Genomic DNA, 12,715 nt, shown 5'->3' with positions numbered 1-12,715 from the left:
GCATAGTTCCTAATTGCTCTACACAATAGTTGAATCAATTCACAACTCTACCAACAATACATTAATATCTCATTTTTACCACATCCCCTCCAACATTTCTCATTTTCCCTTTTTGTCCTATTAGCCAATCTAATAGGTATGAGGTAGTACTTCAGAATTGTTTTAATTTGCATTTCTCTAATCAATAGTGAGTTAGACCATTTGTCCTTATGGCTATAGATAGCTTTAATTATTTCATCTGAAAACTGTTCATATCTTTTGATCATTTAATAATTGGGGAATGAGGGGGGCAGCTAGGTGGCACAGTAGATAGAGCACCAGCCCTGGATTCAGGAGGACTTGAGTTCAAATCCAGCCTCAGACGCATAACACCAGCTGTGTGATCCCGGGCAAGTCACTTAACCCCCATTGCCCAACCAGAAAAACAAAAAACAAAACAAACAAACAAACAAAGAGATTTAAAAAAATAATTGGGGAATGGCTCTTGTTTTTATAAATTTGACTCAGATCTCTATATGTTTGAGAAATGAGGCCTTTATCAGGGAAACTTATCAGTACCTTTTCTGCACGTGAGAAGTTAAGTAACTCACCGAGGATCCTCTGGCCAGGATGTGTCAGAGACTGGCCTTGAATCCAGGTCTGCCTGACTATGAGGCCGGCTGTCTGTCCACTGTACATTGGAGACTCTTCCCTGACTGTAGAGCCTTGAGAAGAATCATTTCCTCTCTCTGGAATCAGTTTCATTATTTGTAAAATAAGCTGGTTGGAATATATGATCTCCAAGATCTCTTCCAGCTCTGACATCCTGTGTTCTAAGGGCCCTCCCAGCTCTGACATTCTGTGTTCCAAGGGCCCTCCCAGCTCTGACATCCTGTGTTCTAAGGGCCCTCCCAGCTCTGACATCCTGTGTTCTAAGGCCCCTCCCAGCTCTGATATTCTCTGTTTTAAGTTCTCTCTCTGATCAGACATTTTATATATTCTCCACCTTTTGGAAGTTCTAGAATATTATTAATTACCATTTTTCCTTATTGAGTCAGTTCAGTAGAAGGCACAAAGTTATACCTGCTACTTCAGTAAAGGAGAGATAAATCCAGGACAAGCATACCCTAGCTAGGGCTCATTGGTCAGGAACCTCTGCCAGAGATGTGATTTCATCCGCAGGTCCCTTCTTCCTGCCCACTTGTAGCAGCAGCTTGCTCACCAAGTTGGAACTGGTGGTGCAGAGAAAAACCCAGCTTCAAACACCTGTACCTTTAATCAGCAGGACACATACTTTGCCCACGAACCAGGGGCTCTTCTCCTTACAAGAAGCGTTAGAAGGACTGATGAGAAGTGCTTTAAAAAGGAGAGCTCACATTTTGAAATTTCTACCTATAGTATACAAGGTGCTTTCCTCACAATAACTTTGCTAGGCTCCCATTTCGTGGAGAAGGTAATTGAAGCTCAGACAGAGGAAATGACTTGCCCTTGTCTCGGGTAGAGGCAAGATGTGAACCCAGGTCTTCTGACACCAGGCATTCCAAGTTCGGCATTCCTCCTACTAGCCTGGGTTGCATTATGGATGAACGCTCAGAAACGCAAGGATGAGGAGAGAAATAAACCATCCTCCACTGAAACGGTTAGGATGGGTGAGGAAGAAATGGAGGCAAGATCAGGAAGAGCAGGGGAAAGAGGAAACAAGAATTTTAAAATGGAAATTTAAATATTGGCCTCTCTCCCTGGCTGGCTTGTTCCTGGCTGTTATAATAGATTTTCTGCAACGCTAGAACTGAGTTAACAAGGCAGAAGTCAGGGGAAAAAAAAAAGGAAGACCAGACATTTTTCCATTAAAAAACATAAGTTGTAGAATGTGCCTTTGATAAAGTTCACTTAAGAAATGATTTAAGACTTTCATTAATTGATTCCTCCCCTAACACTCTCCCCCACCCCCTTCCCAATGGTAACCAGCTCCAAACGCTGTTAGATTGAAACAGAAAACAACAGAAAACAATCCTGGCTTCAGATGAGAAAACACAGCAAATGTGAGGAGTTGCATGTGCCCCACCCCCAGCCCCTTTTTGTTCCCTTGCAGATTCCAAGACTGGATCATTGGGGATCAGAGGATGGAGCTGGGAGTTTCCCCAGGTCTCTGGAATGCTGTCTCCTCACCTGCGCTCAATCCCTGCCTTTTGCCAACGCTCAGCTCGAGTGACCTTCTGGTTTTTCTCCTATCTATGTGACACTTGGTCTCCTTTGCCGGATCTTTATCTAGGCAAAGTTACTCATCGAATTGTCCCCCAAAGGCTCTGTCCTGGTCTGTGTTTTGAGGACCCTCAGCTATGCTGCTCGCTTTACTTTCAGCTCTCTCTCTAATCTCCATCTCCCTGCCAGCTGTCTTGGCTACCGAAGGATGACTCAACCGAAGGCTGTGGGTACCCCTCCTCCATCCTAGCACCCCTTATGTTTTCCCTCTCTCTAATGGAATGGAAGCATCTTGAGAATAAGGGCTGTCTCGTTTTTGTATCCCAGTGCCTGGAAACTACTAAGTGCTTAATAAATATTCTCATTCTCTCTCTCTTTCTTTCTCTCTCTCTCTCTCTCTCTCTCTCTCTCTCTCTCTCTCTCTCTCTCTCTGTCTCTCTCTCTGTCTCTCTCTCTCTCTCTCTCTGTCTCTCTCTCTTTCTCTCATATTCTCTCTCTCTCTCTGTCTCTCTCTCTTTCTCTCATATTCTCTCTCCTCTCTGTCTCTCTTCTTTCTGTCTTCTCTCTCTCTTACTATTTTTCTCTCTTTCCTTCTCTCTCTGTCCTCTTCTCTCTCTCTGTCTCTCTCTCTTTCTCTCATATTCTCTCTCTCTCTCTGTCTCTCTCTCTTTCTCTCATATTCTCTCTCCTCTCTGTCTCTCTTCTTTCTGTCTTCTCTCTCTCTTACTATTTTTCTCTCTTTCCTTCTCTCTCTGTCCTCTTCTCTCTCTCTCTCTCTCTCTCTTTCCTTCTCTCTCTATCTCTGTGTCTTTCTCTTTTTCTCTTCTTTCTCTCTCTCTCTTCTCTCTCTTTCTGTCTTTCCTTCTTTCTCTGTCTCTGTCTCTCTCTCATCTATCATTCTATGCTGTTGCATTTGGTGATCTTATCAGCCCCTGTGTATTCACTTATCTCCATGCTGATAACTCCCAGATCTATAGATCCAGCCCCAACCTCTCTCCTAATCTGCAATCTTGCTTCACCAATCACCACTTGGATTTCTTGAACAGGATGTCCCATACTCATCCCATAATCATGTCCAAAACAGAATTTGTTATATTTTCTCCCAAATTCTCTCCTTTTCCAAACTCTACTGTTACATTGAGGGCACCACTATTTTTCCAAGTCAGCTAGATGATGCAGTGGATAGAGTTCTAGACCTGGAGTCATAAAGACCTGAGTTCAAATCCAGCCTCAGACACTTACTAGCTGTGTGACCCTGGGCAAGTCACTTAACTTCACTGTAAAATGAGAACCATAAAATGGGAATAATAATATTGACTCAATTTAGGGGTGCTGGAATAGTTTAAGGGTACTGGGACCCCCAAAATGGCAAGGTACAGGGTGACATCACCTGGAGCGAATTCATTCACTCAAAACATCTTCTAGTCAAGTGGCAAAGTTTATTGTGATGCCTGTAGAAGTGGGCAAAGTTCCTTAGGGAACTTGAAACTTAATGGAGGTGATACTAAAGCTTATGTGGAAAAGGGACATTGAAAGAACGCCTGCCAAGTATGCTTATTAAGTGATGCAGGGGTGGGATTAGGGAGTGGTCAGTATATGTAAGTAGTCCAGGTGCTGGGCTGCTGGAATGCATGGGAAAATTGAGGGAGTCAACAGAGACAGCTTTATTAAGGAGACAAAATAGACGGGTTGCCAGAGAATGGTCTTTGGGCCAGCACCCCTGTGTCTGCACTAGTATGAAAGGGATTACAGGGTCAGGTCTGTGTATGTGTATCTGCAACAGGGAGAGATTTTCTCATGGCGGGGCTGGGTTACTTCCAGAGACATGGTCTTAGGGCTGGGGCCCACGCACAAGCACCCCATCAATACCACCTGCCTTGAAGGGCTGTTGGGAGGAGTAAAGCACTTAGCACAGTGCCTGGCATTTAGTGGACCCTCTATACATAGGTTCTCCAATCACCCAAGTTTATAATCGTGTCATCTTTAACTCCTCGCTCACTCAACATATCGAGTTTGTTACTAAATCTTGTCATTTCTACCTTTACAACATCCATAACATATGTCCTCTTCTCTCTACTCAAACAGCCGCTACTTTAGCTCAAGTCTCATCACCTTTAACCTGGACTGTGGTAAAACCCTTCTAGTTGGATTCCTTGTCTCAGATCTCCTCCCACTCCCATCCATCCTCCTCTCAGCTGCCAAAACGATTTTTCAAAAGAACAATTTTTAAGGAAAAAAAAAGTTCTGATCACTTCACATCCCACCCCCCTCTATAAACATCTGTGGCTCCTTATTACCTCTAGGATTAAATATAGCTCTCCTCTGTTTGGCATTTGCAACCTGGCTCCTTCCTACCTTTCCACTCTTCTTCCATTCCATTTTCCTCCGTGTGCTATTGTCAGCAACGACAGCAAAAACGGCTACGGCTACGGCTTGCTCCTCTATGCTGGCTGGCTACCTCCCTGGACTTCTCCACCCCTTCACTTCCACCTCTCAGTTTCCCTGGCTTCCCTCTCAAAGCATCTTAATCTACTCTGGCAATATCTCACAAATATCCAGTCATTTTAGAACGTGAGCTCCGTGAGGGCAGGGGCCATGTTTTTGCCTTTCACTGTATCGCCTGAAACATTGTAAGTGCTTAATAAATGCTCATTAACTGATTAATCTCCTAAAAGAAATGTACGCTGTCCCATCAGCTGTTAGTCTTCTTTCTCCTGAAAATGACTATGTGTATATTCTGTGTTTAATTTTGTTGTACTTCTCTTCCCCCTAAATAGAATGTAAGCTCCTGATGACATCCAATGCATCTCATCTGTTTTACACATAGGTAAACTGAGACCCAGAGTGGTGATATGGGCCATCCAGTGGAAGAGTTTAGGCTCTGGAATCTGAGGAACTGGGTTCAAATCCCATCTCTGATGATTCCTACCTGTGTGACTCTGGGAAGTCATTTAATCTTCTTCAGCCTTAATTCCCTCATCTGTAAAATGAATGGGTTGGATGAGATAACCAGTGGGGTTCCTTCTAGTTCTTGATCTGTGATTAGATGACTTTTGTGCCTTGAACACTACAAATGTTTGTTGAATTGAATTGAAGTGACTTGTCCAAGGTCACACAGATAGAATAGGTAAGAGCAGAGACATCCAGCCTGATTCTCTCTCTCTCTCTCTCTCTCTCTCTCTCTCTCTCTGCAATTGGGTTAAGTGACTTGCCCAAGGTCACATGGCTATTTAGTGTATGAGGCTGGATTTGAACTCAGGTCCTACCGACTCCAGGGCCAGCCCTTTATCCACTTTGACACCTAGCTGCCGCCTGGTTCTCTTTCCACTGAACAGTGCAGCCCACCAGTTGGTACAGAGGATGGGATGGCTGTCTTGATGGTGCAAGAGGGAGGTCTGAAAGGGGACCCCCAAGCCCTGGATTCTCTGTCTGGTAGCAGCCCTGGCTGTTGGTGGGATTGCTCACACTTTATTCTTGCTCCTCATTCTTACCTACAAGCCAGGGATGCTTGAGGCCTGTTTCTAGGACTATAGGCATGGTGGAGAAAGATGAGCCACTCAGTGCTAAGAGCAATGGGCTCTTTTATTTGGAGCATTTAAGGCTGAGGTTCCTAACCTGTTCTGTGTTCATGGACTCCTTTGGCAGTCTGGTGTAACTATTTGTAATGACAATTTAACAATCAACTCTCTTGCACGCAGAGCTGGCTCCATCACACATTTCCTAATGCAGCTTTTCATGTAGGTATTCCCCTAGTGGGCCATGGGAAAGTCCGTTGAAATTTAGAAGGTTGTGGCCTTCCACCATATTTCTGTAGATGCTCTGAGGTAGATGTCCAGAGTCCCCCAAAAGAGGGCCCTATTCCTTGGGCAAGGTTTGAACCCAGGTCTTCCTGCTTCTAGGTCCAGGACTCCAGCACTTGGCACATAGTAGGAGCTTTATAGCTATTAGTTAATAATAATTTATGGTTATTGATTGATTCTACCTACTCTACCACATAGGCTTTGAAGAACAGCAAAGATTCAGATAATTATTAGGAAAGAAGAGGGAAATTCAGATATGGGAAACTGATTTTTTTTTTGTGGAACTATGAGGATATTCTTTAGTTGTTAGCCTTTGAGAAGCAAGATGGTATGGTGGATAAGGGGGGCTGACTTTGGAGTCAGGGAGACGGGTTTGAATTCTGCCCCTGATACTTATTATCAGGACAAATAAATCACTTAATCTTTCTGAGCTTACCTTTTCCTCATCTATAGTATGGGGACGATAATTATACCTATAGTATTGACTTCTCTAGGGGTGCCATGGTAAATCACTGTATAAACTTTAACACACTAAACAAATGTTACCTGCAGTTGTATGTGGGGAAGAGAGGGGGGTATGAGGTGGAGATTAGAACCGAGGTTGAATATACAAGTTGGTGTGCTTCCTAGGGAACAGGGCCTTCCCTCTGAGGACCCTCAACCCCAAGAAGACTTCCATCCAGGTAGCTTCGGAGCATTTGCAGATATAGTACAGATATATACTACCTTCTCATCTTCAGGGTACTTTTTGTGGGTCTACTAGAATTATATACAGAAAGATCAATTAGGAAACCGTTGGGGGCAGCTAGGTGGCAGTGGATACAGCTGTGGCCTTGGAGTCAGGAGGATCTGAGTTCATATCTGACCTTTGACATTTACTAGCTGTGTGACCTTGGGCAAGTCACTTAACCCTAATTGCCTCACCAAAGAAAACAAAAACAAACAAACAAAAAAACTTCATAAGGAAACCCTTGGATGGTTAAGCCCAGAAGTCATCTTGGGGATTATCTCACCCAAGCCATTTTCCAGAGGAGGCACTGAATAGTGCAGATGACCCATAGGTGGGCAGGCAGGTGCTTTTCAGAAGAGTGCTTTCTGGATTTAACCACAATTCAGTACATAATAAGGGCTTTGAAGTTGGCTGGAGGCTGCTCCCACTCCAGCCTGCTGCTGATGTCATCCTGGCCCTGCTTCCCCTCCCTCCTCCCCATTAGAGCTCCTTTGGAAATCTCACTCTGCCCACCGAGAGCAAGTCAGAGTAGTTAATTATTTGATTTTATTTTTTTAAATCAAAGCCTTGGTGGATTCTTTCTTGGTGTTCAGTGAGTGGGGAAGATGCGCCTGCTCCACCCTCACAGGATGAAGGTTGCGTGGCTGGGAGGTGGCTTGAAGGACAAGAAGAAACAGGCCTTTGGGGACATGCTGGCTTACCTGACGTGACCCCTTTTCTCCCCGGATTCTCCCCTGCTTTGCTAAAGGAAAGGGGCTGGCCTAGAAGAGATCTAGGAGCCTTCTAGATCTAATAGTCTGTGTTCAAGGGTCCCTTCTCTTTCAGGAAGCTTGGCATAGTGGAGAGAGGGTTACCTTATAAAATCAGGGGCTGGATTCTTTGACTTCCAGCTTCTAATGCTGACCTCTTTAGCATTAAATCTATGATTCTATGATCCTAGGAAGACCTGGGTTCAAGCCTAGCCTCTGATTGATAATGGCTTGAATGACCCCTTGTCAAGTAGAAAACATCTGTCTGCCTCAGTGTCCTCATCTGTAAAATGGGGATAATAACAGCTCCTACTTCCCAGGGTTGCTGTGTGGATCAAATGAGACAATAATTGTAAAGCACTTTGCACAGTTCCTATATAGTGCAATATAGCTATTATTATTATTATTTTTACTATTATGTCCATAAGTTATGATTCCCATATCCTAAGTCCTAAGTCAGGAAAAATTTGGGTTCAAGTCCAGCCTATGACCCATGCTGGTGTGTGTGACTTAACCCCTCTGTGCCTTCAGGGCTGAAAGCACTTTCTGTCTTTTAAAAACTAGATTAATATGCCAATATTTTATTTATGTAATACCTTTTACTTGTATGAGAATGAAATAAAAAGCTGGCCTTGGAGTCAGAAAAAATCTGGGTTCAAGTCCTGCACCAAAGTGATTTTCTAAGATTATAAAGATGCTAGCAGTTGCTGATTTGCATTGATGAAATCACAGGTCCTCTGCAAAGGTCCTTTCTAGCCCTGACGCTCTGTGTTCTAAGGGCCCTCCCAGCCCTGACACCCTATGTTCTAAGGGCCCTTCCAGCCCTGACATCTTGTGTTCTAAGGGCCCTCCCAGCCTTGACACCCTGTGTTCTAAGGGCCCTCCCAGCCCTGACATCTTGTGTTCTAAGGGCCCTCCCAGCCCTGACACCCTGTGTTCTAAGGGCCCTCCCAGCTCTGACATTCCATGTTCTAAAGTCCCTTCCAACTCTGATGTCTCTCTGTGACCACAAGCATCCTGATTTCTTCCTTTCCTGTCTTCCCTCAAGCTGCTCTTCACCCTCATTATGGCCTCTGATCCTTTGACTGCTCCATATTCTTTCAGTCTACAGGCCTTTGTGTCCTTCACTTGCTTTCTTATGAAGGAATATAAAACAGTCAGATACTTCAGTACTTTGGCTTTTATTCAGTCCCTATTGTTTATTGTTGTTTGTTGAGTCATTTTAATCAAGAGCAATCTCCATGACCCCATTTGGAGTTTTCTTGGCAAAGATACTACAGTGGTTTACTATTTTTTTCTCCAGCTCATTTTACAGATGAAGAAACTGAGGCAAACGGGGTTAAGTGACTTGCCCAGGGTTACACAGCTAGTAAATATCTGAAGCATGGTTTGAACAGAGGAAGATGAGTCTTCCTGATTCCTAGCCCTGTGCTCTAGCCACTCCATCACCTAGCTTCCCTTTGCCTGGCAAATAGTAAATGCTTAATAATTGACTTCCCAACACTGTCAGCCCTGTGACCAGGACAGTGCTTTGGAGCATGCCCCTCTGGAGCATATGGGGAACTTCCCTGGCCACTTCTAGTAAGACAGGTGACAGCACTAAAGGATTTGCATTTTGGAAAGGTGAGGCAATGCCATTATTGGTCCATTGGCCCACATGATGTCAGCAGTGGGTCTGTGTCAAAGAGGATGGGCCACTGAGTCAAGAACAATGAGCTGCTATCTTTAGATACTTGAAAGGGAGACTTCTTCCGCCCTGACTTTTCTTCCTCTCTTTGTAATGTGTGGCATGGAATTCTCTCAGACTTCCCAAGGCAGGAGGTGTACCTATGATGACTGTCTGTACATGGCAGCTAACGTGTGCGTTGCCTAGGCAGGCCTGAATCTGGGCTTTAGGACCGAGGCTGCTTCTTCTGTTTTGCATTTCTTTCCCTAGGCATAGGTGTGTTGTGATACTCAGCACAGGCCCAGGAGGGCATGAGATACCCTCCCTCACTAACGGGGCACAGTTCTGATCTCACAAAGACACCAACCTCGTTCTGTAGAGTCTGGACTCTAAAGAGAGGGGTCGGCTTCTTTCTCCTTATCTTTACCTCTTTATACCCCACTCAAGGGCCCCAGGGAAAATCATTTAAAGTTTAGGTATGTTTCATGTCTAAAGTGTCCTTAAGAGGGGGTTATAAAGGTACTCAGTGCACTGTATAAATCAGGTATAGGGTAGCTGTTTATTTTCTCTGTGCAAAAGTCTCATGAATTGAAAGATGTAAAGCTTCAAATAGTAACCTCTAATTTCAATTATAGGCTGCCTTCCTTCTGTTAATTAGTTCCTATTTATCCTGTAGTTTGTTGCGTATTTGTCCTGTGTATATTTGTATCCTGTATATATATTTATTTATATGTTGTCTCTCCCAATAGATTATAAGCTTCTTGAGGCCAGGGACTGTATTTTTCTTCTTTTTGTATCTCCTGTGCTTAGTACAGTGCCTGGCACATAGTAGGTGATTAGTAAGTATGTATTAATTGATCACTTGCTAGATGGTGCAGTGGATAGACCTAGGATAGACCCGATTCAGTGGATAGAGCACCGGCTCTAGAGTCAAGAGGATCTGAGTTCAAATCCTGCCTCAGATACATAACACTTACTAGCTGTGTGACGCTGGATGAGTCACTCATCCTCTGTTTGCTTCAGTTTCCTCATCTGTATAATGGGGATAATAATAACACCTACCTCCCAGGATTGGTGTGAGGATAAAATGAGACAATATTTGTAAAGTGCTTCACAAACCTTAAAGCCCTATAGAAATATTAGCTATTAATTATACTGTGCTGAGAAATTGTCACTTAAAATATATTATATAAAGCTTGAATGTAACATTTGGTTGGATTGCTGAACAACCATTTCATCTTCATCTTTGCAAAGCTTAAAAAACCCTCACAGTCTTCTTGTAAGTCAGGTCAAGACTTGGGCTCATTCTTCCATCAATAGTTATCTTTCTTTTGAGGAATATTGTAACAAGTACAGGGGATTCCTTCCACAGAGCAGCTGACATGGGCTGAGGAACCCAGCAACTCCCAAACTCCCAGGGTGGAAAAGCCCATCTTTCATAAGCATGGTTCTATCACCTATGCACAGGGAGAGAAACACAAAGCAGATAAAGCTATGCCTACTCTAGCTGCCATTTGTAAGCATCTGCCATAGATTCTGCAGGAGAGGAAGAGAAAAGGAGAGAGAAGGGAGGAGAAGAGAGGAAGGGAAGGAATGAGGAGGAGAAGAAGCAGAAGCAGAAGAAGAAGAAGAAGAAAGAAGAAGAAGAAGAAGAAGAAGAAGAAGAAGAAGAAGAAGAAGAAGAAGAAAGGAGATCCATACCATTTTCCAGAGAAGGGAAGAAGAGAGGAAAAGTTGTATCCTTCTTAAAGTGTACTGAATGGGAAAACTCTTGTGGTCTCATTGGCCAATTCTCTTTAATATAGGCACGATTTGCTTCCATTATCTGGACCACAGGACTAATAGAGGGATTGCTTAGTTATCCCAAAGTAAAAGTCCTTAATTGTTCAGCCATATGCATTACCAAGAGTGTCTAGAGATGCTCTGTTCAGTTGCATCCATGCTCTAGAGTAGATTGAGGTGAGGGTTGGGAAGACCCTCATTATCCCCATTACCTTAACACTACTTACCTCCTTGTTTGGAGGAAAGGTCTTTGCCCCCTTTAAAGCCTTAGGGAAATAGGAACTATCAGTATTAGCTGTGTGACTGTGGGCAAACCATTGAGCCTTGGTTTCCTCCTCTAAAAAATGGGGATAATATTATTTACAATACCTACCACACAGGGTTGTTTCAAGAAATAATGTTTTACAAAGCCGAAAGTGATGTAGAAATGGGAGTTATTATTAAGATTAAGCCTGTGGGGAGGAGAGGATTCCAGAGATCCATCCCCCTGCCTCTAGGCAGAAGAGTTAATTACAAAACCATTAACCTAAACTTGAGTTGTTACAAATATCTAGTTACTCATGTAGCTCGCTTGCCAGAGCAGAGTGTCTCTGGGTTTGGTCCAGATGTATTTGTGGTCTCTCTGCAAGCTTCCTTTGTTTTTATGAAATTCACCCTTGGGGGACAAGGATCAGGTCTATTTTATAAGCACCATAGCTTCCCCTTCTATGGTCATTTATAGTTTGCATGATAAGTTTTTGAAAAAAATATCATGTGATATGGAGAAATTGGCAGGAACATTAATACTCCCATTCAGAAATTGCCAAAGTTCTTCCTGTTTAATTTCCCCAAGATTCAAATAAGGAGGCTGAGATTAAATGAGAGGTTAAATGTGGTCTCTCCTCACTCCAAACCATCCTCCACTCAGCAGGCAAGTTGATCTTCCTAAAACGTAGCCTGACCATACCACATTACCTATTCATTAGTAAACTCCAGTTTCTCCCTATCACCTCCAGGATCAAATATAAAATCCTCTATTTGGCATCCAAAGCCTTTTTTGACCTGGTGCCCTCCAACCTTTCCAGTCCTCTTTATGCCATATTCCTTCCATGTACTCTTCGATCCATCCACACCTGCCTCCTGGCTCTTCCTCCCAAGAAAGCTCCATCTCCTGACTCCAGGCATTTCCTCTGGCTGTCCTCTATGCCTGGAACACTCTCCCTCCTCATCTTGGCCTCCTGGCTTCTCTGGCTTCCTTCTAGTCTCAGCTAATGTTTCCCCTTCTATAAGAAGCTTTTCCAGATAACTCCTTAAGGAGTATGGTTCGTACACAACTGTCTGCATTTTGCTTCTCCCGTTAGACTGTGAGCTCCTTGAGGGTAGTCACTGGTTGTCGTTGTTGTATTGGGTTTTTTTGGCCTTTTTTGGTATCCCCAGTGTGCTTAGCATTGTGCGTGACACATAGTAGGGTGCTTAAGAAATATTAGTTGAATCACTAATGTGAAAATACGTTTAATAGGAACATATATGTAGAGCTTACAGATTGCATGCCATCGTGGGAAGGGAAGGGGAGAAAAATGTAAAACTCAAAAGCTTATAGAAGTGATTGCTGATAAATCAAAATAATACAAAAAAAGGAAAAAAATATCAGTTGACCGACTGACTCAAGGTCACATGGCTAGTGAGTTTCTGAGACAGGCCTTGAACTCAGGTCTTTGGGACTCCAAGTCCAGCATGATCTGCTACTTCACATGGCTACCAGCAGGGTGATAGAAGGATGGGCATGCCAAATAAGAGAATTCATAATAATAGCTACACTTAATAGCCG

This window comes from Phascolarctos cinereus, unplaced genomic scaffold (assembly GCF_003287225.1).
Source record: "Phascolarctos cinereus isolate Bilbo 61053 unplaced genomic scaffold, phaCin_HiC Scaffold_726;HRSCAF=1367, whole genome shotgun sequence".
Taxonomy (NCBI): domain Eukaryota; kingdom Metazoa; phylum Chordata; class Mammalia; order Diprotodontia; family Phascolarctidae; genus Phascolarctos; species Phascolarctos cinereus.
Note: the sequence above shows the minus strand (reverse complement) of the source record.